Here is a 23,008-nt window from a genome sequence, read left to right as displayed (position 1 = left end):
CTAAAAAGCACAGAGTAGTTTCAGTAGATTTCTGTGACATTTTCATCTCTGATTAAAGTTTTCGGTAACAGACTGAATTTTTAGACTTTTTAAAACAAAAAAAATATGACACACCCCCCCCCCCGACTTTATGAAGTTATTTAGGAATATTATTTCTATTTTTATCACATCCATGCATAGCCTGATTTCAGAATAATAAGTAAGAATGATTAACTTTGAAATGCATTATACATGGTATTATATTTTCCAAATGTTAATACACTTAAACTCTTCACAAATTAAACAGTAGTTTATATAACTTATCTCAGCAATGTAATATTGATTTATTGAAGTTTATATCTATTTTTAAACATGTTCAAGAAAAAAGTGTGCTTCACCACGTATATAGTCAGATTTTTTTTTTAACTGAAAGACACAAAAAGAAACTGCAGGTTGCATGATCAGCAACAAAAACAGTAGTATAAATTATTCTGCTACACAAGAAAATAAAATTAATTGTATTGCAGTTTATAATTAAAACTCACAAAAAATGTGTGCTTTTCCTCAGAAACAAGTTGGTCATCATAACGTTCCCCAAAATAATTTTTCCACCCCATTTACTATATCTAAGCCTGCGTATTCTCATGAAAGACAGACTATAGAAATATTTCTAAGTACCAGCAAGTTTATAATCTCTTTAGTAACAAAAGTCTACTTCTCTCAACGTTTGAGGTACAGAACTCTAAATTTTAATTCAAAGAAAAGGCATGCATGTCACTTACTACTTAGAACACAGATACTGTTACACTTATTCCCAGGAGCAGATTCACACACTGTGGAATATAGTTCAGACTCCATTATTCCTATCCGGATCTCTCATCGTGTTTGATATTGGACATATGAGGGTCTAGTATTCTAACTTCTAAGTTAGGCATTTTAAAGGGATGGTGGTGACTGAAATACCTTCTTCAGACACCTGTGATCAAAGAGAGACCAGTCTCAAAGCCTCTATCTCGGAGACCACGACAATCAAACTGAGAATGAACTCGGTATGGTATTTCTTTAGTAAAATAAAAACAGCAAAAAATGACACTTATTCTCGGCAGGTGGCTTATACTCGGTCTTTCACTAGGGACAGAAATGGTGCTTGTCCTGATCCCACACATGCAAACAATTTCTGCTCATTTTCATTGCTTACATACTGGCTTCTTCGTCCTACTAGGAATTATGTTGAACAGGACAGCATTAAGAAGAAATGTATGAAAGCAGGAGTTGAGAGGAGGGATAAAAATTCATAAGACATATCAAAATATATACATATTGGAGTACAGTTATATGAGATGGAATAGGAAAGTGTGGGAGACAAAAAGCTATTCTACAATGTTCTTAGCCCTGGCAAAGAAAGTAGCTTTTAAATCTTCCTTGACAATTATTTTTTTTTTCACCATAAACTAGTACTTTTTTTTTTTTTAAGTAATTACTTGTGTTTTTTTTAAAAAAAAAAAATTGTGCTAGATTATTAGAATAATAATTTAGAGCCTTAAAGATTTTTCATTTGAGAAACAATGCTGAAGAAAGCATTTCTGCTTTTGTAAATAAAAGCACTTAAATCTTGATTTGGACTTCAAGTACCAGAAAGAGAAAAAAAGTTACAATTATTAATTGACCTTCTGGATGAGAAAAGCATTTTATTTCTTGTTTGAGTATATTTTCCTTGAGTTTCCAATCACTGTATACCAATATAACTTTATTCTACTAGATTAAAGAGCTGTCTTCAGTCAGGTATCTTTCCGGATCTGGGTATTTTGAAACCACGGTCAAGTCATTGTGATTTACTATTCAGAATTAAATTTATTAATTATTATGTATTAAGATTACCTTATTCAACAAAATGTTAAAAACTAAGGCACTGGCATGCACATCCTACAACAATTATATTGCTCCATTAAGGCTTTCTTGTTCAAGAGTGTACTTTGGACTCTGTACCATTCTTTCTCATTTACCAATAAGGGCTTTGGAGCTATGGTCACAGACCATCTACGCACTTATATGCTACTGTCGCCATAACATTTCGTTTTGTGATAAGACAATAAATAGAATGTTTCTTGGTTTTGTATTAATCCTGTGAATCAATCCTTCAACAAGTTTAGGTTTGGCCCATAAAAACAGGTCTGTGTGTGCATGAGGATAAAATCTGGTATACAGACTTGGTGTCAGATCAAGTCATTGAATTAGCTGTATTAATAAGCATAGAAATAACCATAACCGTAAGCATAAGTCCAGAGATATGAAAAATAAAAGGTAAAGGCATTGAACCATTCCTGTTAATAGACCTTTTTTTCAAATCGAAAACTGAGGTCCACATGGTGCATGCGTAACTGTAAACAGAAAAATCTCTGGAAACAGCATGCTGCAACCCTCAACGAACATTAAAAATGTCCAAAAACCTGAAAAAAATTTAAAGCTAAAATTTAACAGAAAAAAAAAAAAATACACACTGAAAAGTGGACTGACTTTGACCTCGAATGAACTAGCTATTTTGATAGCTGCACTAAACTAAATTGTCACATAAATTCTATAATATCCTTTAATTTGTAATAAACTGATCGGTAGTCCATCAGCTGCAAAGCATGAAGTACCAAGATTACCCGCAGATTCCTAGAATGTCTGGGCTATTTTTTGTGTCTGCAAAAGTAACTGTAGAGTGATATTGACATGAATGTGAATGTGAGGGGTTTCATAACGAATCAGTGATTGCCAGCATATACTGTGCAATAGCTTTTCCATAAAGCCTGTCCCTTACCACACCAAATAATAATGATTTTCCTTCACCTCTATGCAAATTTTGTTTCAGATAATCAATATGTCATCCTGCTCGTAAAGAAACAAAACCCACTACCACCTACTTAATGCCGCTAAATATATTTTCAGTGAGAACTGACAGTCGTCTTAGAGCTGGATGGATAACTTGCTCCAAATAGATTAATGCTAACCTTTCTTCTATAAAGCAAATGGAGGGATGTTTTCTCCTTGTAAGAATCTACGACAACACCACCTGTGAACGGGCTTTGAATTACTTCTCTTCTGTCAAGTCCATTTACCATCCCAGCAGAACAAGTCTCTAAAAGCAAATACGGAGAAGAAATGCTTCTGAACTCGCTTCAACAGACCTAGGTTTTGCTCTGAGACAAAAGGTAAGATTGAACTCATCTATAGCTCAGCTAAACACTGCATAATTCCCTTTGTTTAAGCTTCTTTTTCTTTCATTTTGAGCTTGCAGTAATGGGAACTCGGTTTGGGATTATTGATTTGAGGGGGTTTTGTCTACTGACTAGCACCTAGAGCAATTCCAATTTCAGGACATACAGATGTGAAATGCATTTGCATGTTTTTTTCAGTAGCTTTCATTATTATAGGCATTACTTAAACTGTATTAAAATGTTAATATCACCGTGGCTAAGAACAGACAGAAGTAGTTTCTGTATTATCATCTGTATCTAATACGACCATTTATATCTTAGTTTATTGTGGAAAATCTATCCCTATGCAATAGCTATCACAGTTACATTATGTGCATTTCTATAAGTATTTCTAGGTGCATGTTGCTCTTGAAAACATCAGTTTAAGCCACTAAACATTCCCTTCTGCTAACAGAGTGGCACATTCTACAGTGACTCCTAATTTAAACAGAAAGCCACTCTGTGTATTGCATCTTATAAGATCAATGAATACGATGAAAATTCCCCAACTTGTTTGAAAAACCTTAATCATCAGATGTCTGTCTAAATACTTAAGGCTATTTCACTTTAATGAAAGAGTTCAAATATTATGTTGCTGATGGATTTTGTTAGTGTGATAGATCAATAACTCACCCCGCCAGACAAATATATGCTGAAGCATATCTGGAACCAGAGAAGCAACCTGGACCTCAGATGGAGCTGTAGTTCATTTGCTCAGTACTTAAAGGAAAAGTTTTGACTATATCATGGTTAGTTTACCAAGAAACTGCAAAACAAATATAAATAAATCAGCCTTTGTCTTTCATAAGGCCATAGTATCTTTGTTACTTCATAAACTATATTGTAATCCTATAGAATTTCAGATTTTACAGATGAGTCATTAAGCATGACACATCCCAAACTCTGCACTTTTCCAGTGGTACTTTATAAATTGAAAATATACATTTAAAAAAAAAAAATAACAATCTGTAAATTTATTCCTACTTTAAAAAACAAACAAACCAAAAAAACCCCCAAAACCAAAACCACCTAAAACCAAAACCAAAACACAGAAATGCCAGGCTGGGGATGGGTTTGGAGAGTGCGGAACAGGGGAACAGGAAAATCAACACTCTACGTATACACAATATTGCTCATAAGCTAAGTGAGCACCAAAGCTCAAGCCTTGAGTTGGCATCTACTTTTTTCTTATACAATCTGAATTGCACGGAGGTTGCTTGAGTTATGCTTACTCGGAGGCGCACCACAGTTGACCTGCAATCTAGCAAATTTGCATGCTGCCATCAGCAGCACATAATAACAGCATCAGTAGCAGCAAGAACAATTTTCCCTTTTAAAGGAACGTACAACACAGTAAATTGGCTCTATTTACAACACTCCGCTCTTCAGACATGAGATGTTACTTTTGTTGGACACACCCATCTCCTTTGTACATAAATGTTGGTTTTTATACTGTCCGGTAGCCAACATTTATATACCAGGAGAAAACCAAAATACTGCTATATTAGCACTGAATAGCATGTCACAGGCAAAGGGAAGTTGTTACCTGAATAACCATCACATCACTATCTGTTTAGCAAGTTTGTTTCTCATATTATCTGATTTTTGTATTTTGACAATATTATTTTATCTGACAAGCCAAAACTATGATAATTGATGAACTTTTTCAATTAGGCAACACAAAAATAAAACACAAACCCCAGTGTTTGGGGCACTTGTAGAAATGAGTAAATGGTAAGTAAATTTTATGGAAAATCTTAACCATAAAACCAACCTATCCGAAAACTGCATCTTTAATATTTTGCCACTCCCACCAAAGAATCTAATTATGCTTAAGAAACTTCATGGGAACTATAAATCTCTGCTTCTTGATTTATTTCAGCAGACAAATTATAAATAAGAGGACAAAACATGGATGTCTATGCACAAAGGCGTAACTTCATGAAAGGAAGGAATTTTAAATAGCAAACATCTCATTAATGAGCATAGCATCTACAGCTTTGCATGTCTGTAAATCATTTAGAGTTGCATAGAGCTTAGTTTCTTACCCCCTGCTGTGTCTGTTTTGCAATGTTCCACTAAGATGCAGATCCAGCAGCTCAAGGATTGCCCCATGGAGTAAAAACAATGCTTCATTTACTCCCTATGGCATGACCTGAGTCCCTCTGCCAAGTTTTCTTCCTTCCTTTCTCCGTAAACAATATCTCAAAAGTAACACAAAATGTAAAAAGGTGCCAGCAACTTTCAACATTCAGACTTTTCTCATCTCCTCAAATGCAAAGACAGGATACAAAGTAAAAACAAACAGGAGAGACTACTTTTTCAGCTTTAAGCAGCCTATTAAGGAGCTGAAGTACATTATAGGGCACCAAGGCTAAAAAAAAAACCCAACACAAAACCAAACAAAAAACCCACAAAACCCCCCAAACTATACTACCAAAAATACACACATAGTATACCACAAAACTGGAGCACCAGCAGGATTACGGAGGGCAGGCACAAAAGGAGAAAGCACACAATGGTATGTCTTGGTGCAGGTGTTGTCTCTTCATCTTTTCCCCACCTTGTCATCTGTTTCTCCCTACCTACAGAGCAAGTCCTTTAGCAATACAGTAATAAATTCATATGTGCAACCATCTGCCTAGCAGATGGGGCAGGTGCCGAGTATCGTCAATCACCAGCTTCCACTTGTGCTTGTCATTACCAGGAGTTAATAGACTCCGGGGCAGGAGGTGAGCCATGTACACAGCAGGAACAACGGCATGTGGTGCCATGTTTGTTCACCCAGGGTCTCCAGAGAGAAAGGGGGCACTGAAGGAAGGAGGCAAAGGAAATAGGAAGTTTCTTCATCTAACATGTCATTACGTAGCAGTGTTACCTCAACTTGCTAACAGATGTTACCTCTCCTGCGCAGCACATCCCTTCCATTGGAGAGGCGTACCTTTCTACACTGAACTCACACACCACTATTCCCAAATTGTTAACACGTGAATTTATGAGCCAACATATTTTTTTGCTGTTGGGTTGTTTTTTTTTCTCCAAATGTGACCAGGAAAAAAAATACAAAGGTAAGTTGTCGGGAAAAGGGGGTGTAAAACCCCCACCTGATGGTAATGGGCAGCTGCAGACATAGACACTAGTTTGTAGTAAATATGCCAAAGGACCATGTAAGGGAAGAAAATTTTCCTTCCTCTCTTAGAGCTGAATTCCAATACTCATTTCTTATCCAGACTAGGTAACACAGTTTCAAGAACAGTCTCATTTTTTCCTCTGTAGGTTTACACTTCCATTATATATTTGATGTGACTGTCAATAAAAAGTTGACACTTACTGTAAAGAATCCCCACAGAAATCTGGGAAACTTCATAGCCCGTGCAATGTTTCTCACCGAGGTGTCAACGAAATCTGCTTGAGACTTACTGTCCCCACAGTACACTGCCAGAGGATGTGAACTCTGTTATTTAGCACTCTTTCTATAACTAGAAACCGTGGCGCTCACAATCTGAGGCAATTATTTTCTCTGTACATTTAACTGATTGATTACAAAGAGAACTTTCCATTTTGAAAGATGCTGAAATAAGCACAGAAAATAGGCTCAAAGCAGAAGTCTTAACTATGGAGTTATTTCTTCTTGATGTTCACAGGTTTTTTCCCTACTGAAAAAAATGAAACCAATTTCAACTGCTGAGGGTTTTTTTATTAGCATAACTTTAAAATGTTATTTCAGGTTTTTTGCTAGTATAATTTTCATCACATGAGTTTAATTTTATAATGGACAGGCAACCATCTAACAAAAAAGGATTTCTTTACCCAAAGTCAAGGTATCTTCCTGTCATTTAAATTTACTTTACAGCAAACAGCATCACCTGAGCTTACTCCCCAAGTGTGTGCTCTGTAACCTCTACATTTCACACCAGTTCCTGATTTTGAACTCTTCTTCCCTATTTAGCAATCCTGTGTGTTACCGAAAACACACCTCCTCCAATCGAGATCAGGAATTATGTGCCCGAACACAGGGTAGGTTCTCTCCCATTAAAGTCAAAGACTCTATGTTCTTCCAGATTTTCACCATAGTCGTATCACTCAGGTGCTCTGCTCCAGAGCACATCTTTCCTGGACAGCATGATGACTGACCAAAAAACAGTCAGTTGAAACTTGTATAAATAAAAAAAAAAAAATGTAGGTGAGGAGAACACAGCTACGTTAGTGTTTAAACACAAGTGAAAATAAGAAAACAGTAATCATTTTCTAGCCTTTCTCACATCCTGATCGTTTGGTAGGAAGCTATAGTTGATAGATTCAGCATGTGAGCAGTCTTTTTTTACTGCTAGGTATCTACATATACATACAACTTTTGTAGATATCTATAAACATACACACACGCGCACAGAGACGTCTTGTTCCCTCAAGATGTTTTGCTGCTGATTTTTCTATTAAATATATTGATTTTAAAAAGCCTACAACCTCCAAGGAAAAATATATATACAATCACCAATTGGCAATTGATATAAAGAGAAAGGAGTCAGAAAAAAAATGTTTCTAGATCAGGCATCCAAAAGTTTATTATAAATAATAATAAATACAGAAAGATTTTAAACCGTGCAAAATACTTAATAGGATTTTAGGAATTTTCCTACGAGCAGGTCTTGTCAGTATATTTTCAAGCTTTTTCTGTTCTGTTAGCTCATAAACATCTGCAGCTAATGCAGATTCTTGCATCTATTTGTCATAATAGCACATTTATCTCCCTTCAGAGTCACACAAATGTACTCTCTAAACCTCATAAGTATGCAGGCCCTGACTTAACCTCATTTTGTTGACTCCTGTGACCCAGAGCTCAAAAGCTTGAAATCTATACCAAAAAGATGAACACCAGCTGTTGACATTCTGAATCTCTCAGCCCACGAAGGATTATATATTTTTCTTTATGTTGCATACTCAAAGTGACACAAAGACATTTAAAATTAAAGACAGAAATTGGGTGCCATGAATTCAGTCAGAGGGAAAAAAATGAATAAATAAATTGTTTCACTTTGCTGGGCCCTGTGGCATTTTTATAAAGTAGATCCAGAAAATAAGGAGAAGCTCGTGAAGAAGGGATCATGAATGGAGATGGAAATTATTTCTATTGATTTTCATTGGCAATGGAGCTCACAACACATGGATTATATTTATAGAAAGTAGACCTTGATTCATCAAGAAGCTCTACACACAGCCCAGGTGAAGTTTGTTTCTCATCTTTTAATTACTAGCATTTTCCTGGTGTCTATTCTTATAGCAAAAGAAAATGGAGAAGAGATTTTAAAAAAAAAAAAAATCTCATCATACACATTAAAGGAAATGGGAAAAAAACTTAAGAGTAGGGATATAAACTCACGTATAGTGCTAATAGTATACAGAACCAGTGCTATCCCTATATAATATACAGTACTAAAACTAGTGTATTATTGTGCTTTCAGGTAGAATTAGAATCCCACTGTGTTAAGTGTTACACAAAGCATACAGTAAAAAGCCTTCATGTGCAGTCTTTTTGAGTAAGTAAACTATGTAATAGTTATTCTTATAACCACTGCTTTTTTTTAAGTCTTCACAGGACAGGACAGCAGAATCTTTCATTGTTTATTTTATGTAACATTTTTATTCTCTAGCCTGCAAGAACACTTTGAGCTGGGATCATGCTGATAGATTGCAATAACTACTGTGCCTTCAGGTTTATCAGAGTATAGTGCAATGACTGTTTGATCCTTTCCTATTTAAACCTGAGACATTACAAAACTGCAGCCATAATAGATAATTATTATTCTCTCTGTGTTCTTGAGTTTGCAGATAGCTTCTCTCTGCAAGACCAAGACTCAGCCACAAGGCCTGATTGTATCCTCATTTACATTTATGTACATTGAGAATAATTCCACAAAGGCCAGTGGAAACCTGCTGAGGTAAAATTGGTGTGAAGTGGCTTGTGAAGTGAGACATGAATTCATGGGTTTTGTGTAATGAATTGCCTCACCCACAAGAAAGTGTGTGGAATTGGAAGAATTCATAATGCACAATAATAATGCACTATGTATAATTCATTTTGTTATAAAGCAGTTACTTTTTTCAGGGCTGTTCCTTGTCTTCTGACTCCATTACTTTTTCTATTTCTATTCCCCTTCTACTTTACTATTAAATAGTCGCAATTTTACTCTCTTCCTTAACAACAGGATACAAAACAATAGGATTATAAACTGGGGGGGGGGGATTACATTTATCTGTTCTTGTTCAGAATTTAAATTTCAGTTTTAAACACAAGTCACAGAAAAAGACAGAAACCTGAACGGAAATATATAGGGTCTTATCTTTAAAAAGAGAGCTGTATGCTTCCCAACCAAAAGTAACTGGAATAAAAGATGACTTCAGGTAAAGTTTTACCTGAAATCAAAGTAATTTTTAGTTCTAACACAGTTTTCCCTAATACTAAGTCAACATTATCAGGAAAAAATGAATATTCTTAGTTACTATGTGACAGCTATGTTGTCTCCCAGTTCTCTGTATGGGTATCCCTTGAACAACAATGACCACCATGGTGAATCAAGAGAGGACGAAGTCAAGTATTGCAACCTGTGTCTCATCAAAAAAAGATTAAAAATTCTGAAAATATTTCTAGATTAAACTGAGTATTAAACATTTTTCTCATCTAGGACAAAGGCAGGGACACCAACAAAAACTTAGAAAAAGAATGGATTGTTAGAACACGCTGCTCCCCTCTAAGTAGATGAGATTCTCTTTGGCAATCATATCCCCAAATATCACTTCCCTGCAATAATGGCCAGCATCGCCTTGTCTAACTATTAGTGTTCCAAAAGGGATGACATATTGCACTCCCATGCCCAACGCTTGGGAAAAAAGAAAAACAAACAAACAAAACCCTCACAGCACCTAAGATGAATTGAAAGATTTAAAGTAATAAGTGCCCAGAAGTGAAATTCAAGACCACTAACATGCCAAATGCATATATTTAAAAGAAAAGAAAGCAGAGGCAGTTGTGTTTGAAAGTCCATTCCTCTGAGTGATCCCTTTGCTTTCACAGCGACATCGTATAAGGCAAAAGTGACTGCCACTGGGGGCTGACCTAGCTGTTACAGCCAGGTTGATGACGTTGTGACCCCTATACTGTAAGGGTGATTAATTGTTTCCAAAGATATTCAGCGTCAGGTTACAACCAAAATTTTTATCGAGAGTATTGTCAAAAACATATTAGCTTCATTTAACATATCTAGATCTGTAGCATTTTGGATTTAGGAATCTCCTGTCCTTCTCCTCTTTCCAGATGATGTCCAGATGAAATTATACAAAGTATCACAACACACGTATATAAATATGAACTCAAAACTGATAATAATCAGATATTTTCACTACTTAGTAAGACACATGGATAGTATGAAGAAATATCCTGATATTCTATCACTTAGTAGTGATCAAAGAACTTCAAGCAAAAATTACAGAATCAGAGATTGGCTGAGGTTGGAAGGAACCTCTGGAGATAATCTTGTCCTATCCCTCTGCTCAAGCAAGGCCACCTAGAGCTGGTTGCCCAGGAACATGTCCACGTGGTTATTGAATATCTCCAAGGAGGGATACTCCACAATCTCTCTGAGCAGAATGCCTCATTTGTTTCATTCTGAATGCATTTTGACAATTTTAACTCAATTTGCCTTGCATAGTCTATCATTCCTTGGATTCTGCTTTTATAAAAAGCTCCTATTCATTTGAGGAGGGAAAAAACCCACCACATTTTGACTAGCTTAAATATGACAATGGAGAAAAAAAAAGAATTTGTAAATCATGATTGCTTTACCCTTAAAGAAAAGACAAATTGAAGAGCCACAAAACAGGAAGAAACCTGAGAGTAAGAACTTTGTTACACACAATCTACCAAAATAATGCTAAACATTAAATCAGCCTGCAGCAAGCTAGATAATAATTTCCAAATCGTCTAACCATAACCATCTTTCAAAGGACACAGTCCAAAATAGAATTCCAGGGGGAATACAGTTGATAAGAAAAGTCTATTATTGGTGCATAAACGCAATTTAACTTTACTCTGTGGGGCAGGTCAAATACTGCAAATCGACATTTAAAACCCTTAACTGATAGCTATCCAGCCAAACTTATTTAAAAAGAGATAACAGGACAGAACAGTTAAATAAGATTATGTATGAAAGTTTATTGTGTGGTTAAGCAAGTCAGATCTAACCAGAATTTAAGTCTGGCATATGGCCTGCAGAAAATGATCTTTTGAAAGTATATTGGCGAAACATATGCTATGAGACAGTACTCATACAGTAGAGTTTGACTTAGGGAAACGCTTAATGGGTTGCAGAATGTTTTCATGCAGGTACTTCCAGCTTTTGCGTACATAGATTTAGCTTAGGGGTGGGGTGGGAGAATGTTTTTAAACATTCTGAAAACAAACACTGGAATTCAGCAAACTTTGGTAACAAAAATTTTAAAAATATTTTTGTGGATTTTACAAAGCATGGCTATACTTTTGAGATAGCATGAAGAATAAGAGCCTAAATCAGAAAGCAGCAAAACTTTTAATGAATGTTAATGAAACAATAACAGATGCTGATGTTAGAATTGTTTGAGGAATTCCAACTAGTTCAAGATTTTCAAGGCAGGAAATGGTCTGGAGATAAGACAGAAGCTGACAAGAAATACTAGATCAACCATATCAAATTCTGGAAACAGAGTGGTTCATATAGAACAGAAATGAAAACGTGTGCCTAAGTTATTTCTGAACATATTCTGGAATAACATAACTCCTTAATTTCAAAACTAACTTACATTATCTTGTAACAAAGACTACCTCATTCCAGTTCAAAAGTTAAGGTATCCTCAAAATACTTAGATTAGCAGCAGTATAGATAGGTAATGGGCAACTCTATTAGAAGAAGAAAAAAAATCAGAGAAATTAAATAACACATATTAGCATGGATAGGTGTAAAAAATATGTTGATGTAACTATGTAAACTCATGCATAAAAAATATGCTACACAACATGATCTTGCCCTCATGACAGTGCCATCATTTTTCATACATTTTGATCTTTGTCAGACTAGTACTGTATGTCACCAGGCAAAGGTGCCCTGGCTGTTCAACAAGAACTGTATTTTTAATAGTTTTTAACAAATTCTTTGACTGCTTCTTTTTCCAAGCCATCCATTCCACGAATCTTTTTCCATTCCATCAGACAAATATTTAGTAGTATACCTCTAATAATAACTGGTGTGCTTTTTCTTTATTTGTTTGTTCTGTTTTTCAAACAGGTAATGTGACAACAGGATTATAATTTTCAGCCAGAGTTCTGAACCCAGTCTGGTTGTTCTACTTTTATTGAACATTTTCATTGGAGCTGTACATTACGTACTTAATACCTAAAGCTGGCATATAGCTTGAGAAGCTTGCTATTCCCTGAGTCTTCTCTTATGGAATCAGAAAGCTTGCTTAGCTCTTTTCAATGTGTTTCAAGATACACAGTGAACATGATGCAGCTGAGTTTCCTATGACAGAAACATCTTAAGACATTGATTTGTCTTTGTTACAGCATAGAAATAAACATTTCACCTTCACATCTCAGATTCAAACTATAGATCAGAAAGGAGTATTCTGAGTTAAGTAAGGACTCCCAAAACCTTCGCAAGAATGAGAAAGCGTATAACACACGCTCCTGCACTTCACGAGCAATTCAATTGATAAAACAAACAAATGAGCAAAAAGCATAAACTGCTGGGGGGGGGAGGGAGGGGAGTAGAAAATCAGAGCAAACCAAACAAGATAGTATATTCTGATTCATAAAATCATACAAGATTTAAATTGCACTATAAAGAAAACATCAGTAGTCTATGTCTTGTCAAAGATTGGTATAAACAGGTAGTGGAGGTAAGATGTACGCTAGTGATTTATAACTACTTTTCTAGAGACTTTCCTACGATATGGAGAGTCATTTATTGAAAGTGCACTCATCCACCTCCTGTGGGGTTTTTTTTACTCCAGTACTTCCTCCTGATTTGCATATGCTGATATTGCTCACAGTACAGGCAGTATACACACACTCATGCCCATGGTATTACAAGATGCCTATTCAGACCACTTTGGAATTATTAAAACTCTGTAATCTTCTCTGTAGTCTATCAGTTGCTAAAATATGCTTTGATTATAAAGAATTTTTAAGATTATAGTGAAACACTGATTTAGGTGGTATTACTAATAGCATTATAAGTAAAATATCAACATCTGAAAGGAAAAACACTAATAATGGTATTTATATTTTATATAACTTATATTTCTAAAGTAAATATTTAATTTAATTAATTTTTAGTATATCTGCTATTATACTACCACCTAATGGTAAAAGATAATTAACATAGCACACACCTACATAAAGATTCCTGACAATCCCTGCAATTCAAACACTTGCAACTAGCAACATCCTTTTCTTTTCCAGGTCTCTTATTTCTCCTGCTGTAAGACATGCTTTGTACTCCTTTGTTCATACTTCTATCTTTTCCTGTACTTTTTACTACTTCAATTATATTTCCCAATCATGGATGATTAGACAAGCATATATCATTACAGATAAGGTATACTAGTTCTGTGTTCAACAGTATAGAAATTACCTGTCGACATACAGTTATGCTAGCAGTTGGTTTGAGCTATAAAATTCTATTTCTACTTAAAATAGAACATTAACCTTCCTCCCACTTTAAGACATATTCACTTAATTTTGTAGAAAAGGACCTAGAGGGTTGGGTCCTGATGGACAAGTTGAGCAGGAGCAGCAGTATATCCTTGTGGCAAATCACATACCTGGCTCTACCACTAAAAGCGTGAAGAGCAGGTTGAGAGAAGTGATCATTCTCTGCTACTCAGCATCTTATAGGAGGGTGCATGTGTCTAGTTTCAGGCTCCTTAGTACAAGACAGACATTCACTTGCTGTTTTGTCTAAGAGGCACCAAAATGATTAGGGGACTGAAGCATGTGATACAAGAGGAGAGACTTGAAAACTTTGGTTTGTCTAGTCTTAAAAAAAGAAGATCAAGGGCAGACCTTGTTGCAACCTTCGACTACCCAGCAGGACAATAGGGAAAAGATGGAGACAGACTCCTCTTGAAGATGCACAGAAAATAGACAAGAAGCAAAGGACACAAGCTGCAGCAAGGGAAATTTCAGTTAGATGTAGGAAAAAACAAGTCACAGTGAGGGTGGTCAAATACAGGAAGATGCTGCTGGGCAGGTTGTGAAATCTCCGTCACTGGATATGCTTGAAACTGGACAACGCCATGGACAAATTTCTCTAAGTTGGCCATGCTCTGAGGAGGGCTTTTAGTTACCACATAGAATGGGTTGTCTGCCATTTTAATAGGCTGTTTTAAACCATCCATCAAGGATTTTACATGGAAAAACCTATCATTATCACCTTTCTGAACTCTTCCCTACATTCTCTCAACTTATCCCTGACATTACAATGGAAATATACACAAAATCTTTGCCCAGCTTTTCTGCCTGTATGGCTCAGCACCATTTGCTTCAGAATGAAGATTCCTATCTGCTTTTTTTCCCCATGTGCAGCACATCATATGTTGACAACTTAGTAGAAAAAAAAAAATCACTGCAGAAATAGAGCAAATTTTATTTTGCCTAAACAAACAACAATAAAAAAACCCAAAAACATACACAAGGATGAAAATTTGTTTACTGGAACATGTATTCTTTGATAACACAAACTACAGATGGGTTTAACCTCAGCTAAACAGAACACAGATGAATTAATTCTGCTGCATATTAGATTTCAATAAAAAAATATTTGTGTTCATGATTGTACACACATTTTTGAAGACTGCAATAACCAGAAAAATGAAAATATGGCACATAACCAATACTTTAATTTTTAAAAATTATTTACAGTTATTAATCTGTATTAAAATTAAACCTTCAAATTAACAGCTTCCTTGATTTATGTGTTAAAGCTCAAATATGTCATTAATTTGTCAACTCAAGCAATTACTACTGGAATTACAAAACTTGAATCTCTGTTTATCCATTTTAGTACGGGGTAAATATACCATTGATAGTAAACACTTCCAAAAGCTAAACACTAAACTGAATACACTTGCCCCTCTTTCTTCAACTCTGTCTCAGTATTTGAAGCAAGCAACTGACCATTGAAGTTCTAAATAAAGTTCAAAACAAATATTCCAGATCATACAAATAATAGACATGCATTAATATATAAAATACCTTTCATTAAAATCTGCATAACAATATAACTGAGATATAAATTCAGTTTAAAAAAATGTATTGTTTTTAAAAAAAAGATGAATTATAAAATATTGGAAAGTGCTAATCAGATGATACTGCATACCAATATTGCACGGTAAAACTTTAAAACAGCTGACAAATAATAATTAATCTCTATTTCAGCTTGAATTTCTCTTGTGTCATGTGCAATTCTAAACATGGCAGCAACTTAAATCTGTGCTCTTAGATGTTTGTTTCATAACCTCTGATTTTAATCTGAAATGTACATCATGCACGTGGTTGTCCTTCCTGTGTACCAATGCCTTCAAAATTCTAAGGGAGCACTCTGTCCTATTGTGTTGATGTCTGTAGAAGATGCTTTGTTAAGACAACCTTCTGATTTAATGTTTCTGCTGCATCTCTTGGCTGAAAAACCTCAGTGTGCACTTGGCTATAAGCATTTCCTTTGGTGCAGTGCAATAATGCCCTTGTTTGATGAATTAAGCATTCTGACATTTTTAAAGCACAGTTGTGATGTTTTATCCTATGAGTACAGTATGTAGAACCAACATCAACTGTTACTAGTAAAAGCTTGAGGCTTATGACCACTTTTGTTGAATTTACCTTTCATTCCACATAAAGTAAATGAGTCGGAATTAACAGGTCTGTCCTTGCAAAAGTGAACAGGAAGTCTGACAAAGTAATTCCCTTATAATCACAGCAAATTAGTCTTGAAATCCACTGACATGGAAAGATTCTTACTGGCATCAAGCCTGAGGAGTAGTCATAAATCCCTTATTGTAAAATACTAATATTAATTGGGAAATCTTAAATACGGAGAAGTTTACTTTTTTTTTTTTTTTTTTTTACTTTTTTCCCCCCTGTCCCTTTCTGTTTTTATCCTGGTTTAGAAATACAGTTTGCCAAAAATCATGTGTACATGTACACAGCATATATGCACAATAGTCAAATTTTGAACACATACTGGAAAGTCTACCCACATCTTGCTTTGGAGCTGTGCATGGAAAAGAACAAATTCACACCTACCAATTGTGAATTTGGAAACATTTTCTTTTCAAAGATACAGCTTCTCACAATTACAGGCAACTCAAAATGTTGCTCTCCAGACACGTTAACTTACTCTGAGAGAAGCCTAAAAAGCTGATGTGGGGGAAAAAAGCCAAACACACCAATCCCTTTTGGTAGAAGCAAACATTCCAGAGTTTTACACATGGATCTTGAAGCTGTCAATCTCACACCAGGGACTGATGCTGATGAGTTGACTTAACTGCTGAAGAAGCAACAATCAGACAATTATAAGAGAGGCACGCCAAGTTCCTCTTGTAACCATGTGCATGTGCCAGCATGTTTTGTGATTGTGCTAGTATCCCTGGCTTGAGTCTCTCCGTATTTGTCTGTATATCTGCGAGATCTTAGACATAGCAGAGCAGTGAAAAAAAAAAAAATCACTGAGTTATATGTTATGTATAAAAACCAATGAGTTATATATTATTATAGAAGCATGACGTTCCATGCAGGACTTTGAGAACTCAATATTGGAACCATTAACCACAATGAAACAAACCTCATTATGACACGGGGTTGTTTTTTCGTTTGGTTGGCTGGTTTGGTTTGTGATAATGGGAGTTCTTTGTTTGTTTGTTCAGGGGGAGGCTAGTGGTTTTTCTTTTTCAAAGAAAAAAATTGGTAGTGATATTCTTATAGCTACTACTAATTGTCACACTGGCAGGAGTTATTTGGAAGCCAAAGCTAGTACTTTAAATTCTTATACAAGTATGGGAAGCAAATTGCTCACAATCTCAGAAGTTTCTTAACCATCATAGATTTTTTTTCTCCATCAAAATTGTATGGATTTAGGTCTATACATACTAAGAAGCACCACCTCTGTCTTGTAGCAGGAGAGTATTTAATCTCATAAAACAAAGAAAGTCTTGTAGTCTCCAAAGTCAGTTTATAGCATTGGTGTGGATTAACACAGAAGCACAGAACCTCTTAGGGTTAAGCTAACACCCAAAGCATGTCCAAATTGATGGACACATGTATAAAAGTTGACACATCTTCTACATAAGTGGCCTCATAACTATATAGAAAAGCAGAAGAGGTCTCAACATATTGATGATGATGATCTGCGTGAAGGGAACACAAACAGGACCAAAAGACTGAGGTCTGAAAATAGGAGGCATTACACAAATAAGAAACATTTTGTGCCCTACGAAACTTACAGTTAAGACAGAACAGTCAACAGAAAGTGGACAAACACAGAATGGAAGCTAATGTCTTCCAGGATTAAACACTAAGACAGTGGTTAAGGTATGCACTAAACTGACACCATGAAAATACCCACACCCATACGGGCTGTGCCCCAGTGCTCTCACGATCCAAAGTTAACTGCTTACTCTAGCTCTCAGTTTGAATCTGAGGGAGTCAGAGAGACCTGTAAAACAGGCTTGAGCTCCATTCATACCCAGTGTCAGTGAAGATCTCTGTCAGTCAATATGCAAATTTTTAAAGATGCAAAGTTTAAAGAACAGTCTTAGTCCAGGCAGCGCATATATTCACAGAATCACAGAATTGCTGAAGTAGGAAGACACCTCTGTAGGTCATCTAGCCCAACCCACCTGCTCAGAGCATAGTCACCTACTGCAGGTTGCTCAGGGCCGTGTCCAATCAGGTTTTGAATATCTCCAAGGATGGAGACTCCACAATCTTTGCTTAAATTGTTACAGTGTTTGACCAGTCTCACAAGAAAACAAGAAAAGAAAAAAGAAAAAGAAAAACAATTTCTTGTGTTTAAGTAGGATTTCCTGTATTTCCATATCCACTGCCTCTTTTTCTTTCACAGGATACCACTGAGAAGAGTCTGGGTCCATCATCTTTACTTCCTCTAATCAGGTATTCATACAGCTTGATAAGGTACCTGTGAGCCACCTTTTCTCCAGGCTAAACAATTACAGCTCTGTCAGCTTCTCCTCATATGACAGATGCTCCAACCTGCTTATCATCTCTGCTGTCCTTTGCTGCACTCACTCCAGTACGCCCACATCTCCCTTGTATTGGGGAGCACAGACCTGGACACAGTACTCCAGATTTGTCTCACTAGTGCTGAGCAGAGGGAAGGATCACCTCCCTCAACTCACTAGCAATGTTCTGACTAGTACAGCCAAGGAGGCTTTTGGCCTTCTTTGCCACAAGGCCACATTGCTGGTTCATGCTCAACTTGTTGTCTGCTAGGACCCCCAAGTTCTTCTCTGCAAAGCTGCTTTCCAGCTGGTCAGCACCCAGCCTGGCCTGGTGCATGGGGCTGACCTTGTCCTGCTGCAGGACTTGGCATTGCACATCATTGGACTTCATGGGATTCCTGTCGGCCCATTTCTCCAGCCTCTTGATGTACCTCTGAATGACAACACAGCTACCTGGCACATCAGGTGTACCTCATGTACGCTGATGACCACAGCTGAAGTTTTGGAACAAAACGATCAATTCTTTGAAGAAGGTACCTCAGTGAGTTCTAGTACACGAAAATTGGCTGGACATTCCTACTGCTTAAGTTGTCAGTTAAAGATGGCAAACTTCAACACTAACTTAGGGCTTCCCCTCCTCCAAAACAACAAAAAACCAACTCATGCCTCGTCAATATGGAACATAATCATGTCTTGAAAAAATCATGATTCTTTTATGATATCTTTGATAACGATAATCATTGATGATGCTGTCACACTGACTTAAGAATTTTATTATGCTGTCAATAAATTATAAACATTAGAATTAAAGTCTTCCCGTCTATAGCTACTCTAATTTCCAGAATAGCAACAGATTTGTAGAAGCAATTCACATCTCCATAACTAAGATATATTCTGAAATAAAACCCAAAACATCTTGCCAAACTACATATATGGTTTCCAAAACAAGTTTCATATAATACAATCATAAAAATGTAGAAAATCAGGAACTTCAGAAGACAACCAGATAAGAGATCCTGCCACGCCTTATCATGCAGTTCCAAACTCTGAAAAATACTTATCTGTGTAGATATGTACTCAACATAGTTTTTGCAATTGCCCAAGACCAAGTTCAGCTTACTTAAGCTATAATTATGTGATTTACAGCAGCCACTGAAATCCTGATCCTCCTTGTCCAAATAAGTACTCCAACCACCAACTTATCATATGGACAACAAAGCCTGACAAAGAGAGGACCCTGGAACTCCTCAGAAGGAATTCACACGCTCTAACAATCTGACTACTGGAAAAAAAGAGAAGAATGCATCTTCTTCTCTATTCATATATTGAAAGATGAGGCTAAGGTGCTTAACACAAGGTGGTAAATCCTCTAGTAGACGGACACTTCCCTGACACTTTAGTTACTTCCTACGAACTAACTCAGGGCAGTTTCACTTAGAATGCTGCCTTCTGCGAGTCTCTCCCTTCAGCAGCATGGAGAGAGGCATGAAGAGCTCAGGCACACAATCAAAGGTAAGCTCCACAGACATCAGGCTCTCAAACAAGCGGGTTGTATGATACACTTTTGTAGATCTATTCCCAGATGCCCACTTATATTGAAACCCAAATATCTCCGAAAATTATAGCTCGATACAGCCAAATCAAGACAGGGTCATGCGTGAGGTGTCTTCAGAGTCAAACTGGTAAGAGCAAATGATAAAAACACTGAACACTCAGAATTTTTCATCAGCTGGATCTCACCATTGAAACTACTTTGAAAATTAGAGGCCAGCACGTCAATAGAGTGCTCTGGTGCCTGGGGCACCTCCTCCTCTTCCTTCTTCACTGACCTAAGTGTCTGCAGAGTTGTTTTTCTCACATATTGCCACTCCTCCCTCTGTTTGCTGCTCTTGCGCAGCAGTTTTTTTCCCCCTTCTTAATTCTGTTATCCCAGAGGTGCTACCACCATCTCTGATGGGCTCAGCCTTGGCCAGCGGTGGGTCTGTCTTGAAGCCGGCTGGCATTGGCTCTGTCGGACATGGGGGAAGCTTCTGGCAGCTTGTCACAGAAGCCACCCCTGTAGCCCCCCCACTACCAAAACCTTGCCACGCAAAGCCAATGCAGAGATTTAGGAGAACAGTGGTGCAAGTAGTAAGAAAGATAAAAAGTTTTATCAACAGTATAAGGACACGCATGAAATACAGTAGTTAAACAGGAGGGAAAAGGTAAAACACAGATGGCTTTTTGCTTCATTAGAGACACAAGAACAAAACAGAGGATAGCGTGCAAAAAAAGGTAGATAATGTGGACAGTTTTAGAATCAAGAGGTGAAAATTGCCAGTCTTTGGTGAATGGGAACATCTAATGTAGTTTGTAGAACAGCAAACCACGCTATTATAGGTAGTGGTTTATTTATAACCTCATCTGTAATGCATCTTCTACCCAATAATTACCTTCCATAAAGCATAGTGGGAATTAGCTTTACGGGGAATTTTTGATTCGTATTACTATTCTACACGAGATGACAGACTTCTTATGCTTTAAGGAAGGACTTTAATGTCAAGGTTAGTAACTGGTACTCTGCACCTGGAGGTAATTCATGGAGTCTGTAGATGAAAATATGAACAAAATACTCAGCCCCATTTCATTATCCCATTCCAACACAACTGCAGTCAACATGCAGACCCTCAAGATACATAAGTAGCACATATTTGAAATGAAAATCTGTCTTCTAAAAGCTGTATAGTTATATTTGTACCATGTCTATTATCCCTTGTCACAATCACTGCCAAAAAAAAAAAAAAAAGAAAAAAAGGCAACACCAAACCTCATGCTTTCCGTTGCTGCCACTTTCAAAGGAGAGAAGGAGAAAAAGTGTCTCAGTAAACTCCCCACACAAAAGGATACTGGTTATCCTCCCATGAAATGTACATATTGTTTGCTCCTACTATTCACTGAACAATCTTTACTAAACAAGGACTTGTTCTTTGCCAGACAATTTTATTAAAACTACCAATGGTGTTATCATGCTTACAGCAGAGTAAAAGAGATACAATCCTTCTTTGTCATGCCAAAAGCAGACAAATAATCAATCATGTTGCAATTAACAAGGAGAAATGCCATTGTCTTTATCAAGCCTTCTAGTCTTGCATTTCATAAATTAGATGGAAACCATACAGGAGAAACATGTTAATAGAATGACAACTTTACAAGCCAAGGCTTGGACATTTACTCCCATAACACAAAGTACGGATATTTATAAAGCTGACAGGCCCAGCATTACCCCATGTGGAAGGTTTTCTGATGAGCAGAAAAACTGGTGGCTCTGCAAAGGTAACACATGATCACCTTTTAAATTAGCTTTCTTATTCCTGTTGTTACATTTTATATGCTGATGAGCCACACACCCTACCACAGATAACCAAACCTTGTTCCACAAACAACAGTGCAGTTGCTCTGCATATTAAATGTTACATACTTATTAATTCATTTAGCAGAAACATTTTAATAAAATGGGGTGTGTGTGTAAATTTGTAAAAGTATTTTCTTGGTGGTTTTGTGTCTTAAGCACGTTCTTTAATGTCATGGCTTTGTTCGGTTACCAATTTGCAAACTATGTGCAAGTTGAGATTGCACATAAAGTTATTAAGTCTTAAATTATACAACTCATGGTACACAAGCATATGTACCGTGCAACATTTGCAAAAAAAAATATCTCAGTAGGCTTTTTGGGTTTTATTTGCAGCACTTACGCACATAAGCAAACTAGTACATTACGCACACTTACGCACATTAGCAAAACCTAAATTATGCTTTCAGGCTGTTACTTGCATTTTAAAACACAGTTGGTGCTAGGTTAATAGTGACTTTAGTCAGCATAATTCTCTCACTATCATTCAGTGGATTCCGTACAAGAAGAGATTGTTGGGTAGCCTACAGCACATGAACGAATGTGGTTTGATATCTGCCTGTCAAACTAGAAGTTGCAACCACCATAATTAGTAGTGACCGGATTTTGACATGCTAAGCATGATCGTGCTCCTTAAAATTACTGAAATAGAAACGTGGAGGGAGGGGAAGAAATTTTGAGAAGTAACCTGGTATCGTTTGCTTACACTGTGGCAAAGTTATTCACAGTACTGTAATCTGGTCACTACAATTTCTACCGGGATTGAAAGGTCTACTTTGTGATAGCCATGTTGATCATTCTCAAAGAACGCCCCCCAGGCAAACGAAACAGAAACACAGTTTTGTGTATAGAATATATCGTGACTGCTGCTGAAGGAAATGAATTGGCAGATTCATTAGTCAAAAATTTTCATGCACTTTTGTCATGACCGAGAAGGACAGAGGAACCCTGCGCAAGAAATAGGGCATTTGCTCCCAGAGCCTATATATTTTGGGAAAATCTATTGCATATGAATCCTCTTAGAGGCACTGTTGTTCAATATTTTTTGTGACACTTCTTTCCTGCCTAATAAATTTGTTTCAATATCTTTGAACACATTGGCCTACAGGTACCTCAGAATATCTTCTAAATAACAGTG

At 36.6% G+C, this 23,008-nt stretch overlaps 1 protein-coding gene across 2 annotated transcripts in view; it reads right to left on the bottom strand.

The window, feature by feature from the left end:
* The window catches only part of PCDH7 (protocadherin 7), a 287,469-nt gene that overhangs the window by 50,579 nt on the left and 213,882 nt on the right, over nt 1-23,008 (bottom strand). The window lies entirely within an intron of this gene.

The sequence above is a fragment of the Grus americana genome, chromosome 4 (assembly GCF_028858705.1).
Source record: "Grus americana isolate bGruAme1 chromosome 4, bGruAme1.mat, whole genome shotgun sequence".
NCBI classification, from domain to species: Eukaryota; Metazoa; Chordata; class Aves; order Gruiformes; family Gruidae; genus Grus; species Grus americana.
Note: the sequence above shows the minus strand (reverse complement) of the source record. Positions and strands in the feature narration are given on the sequence as shown.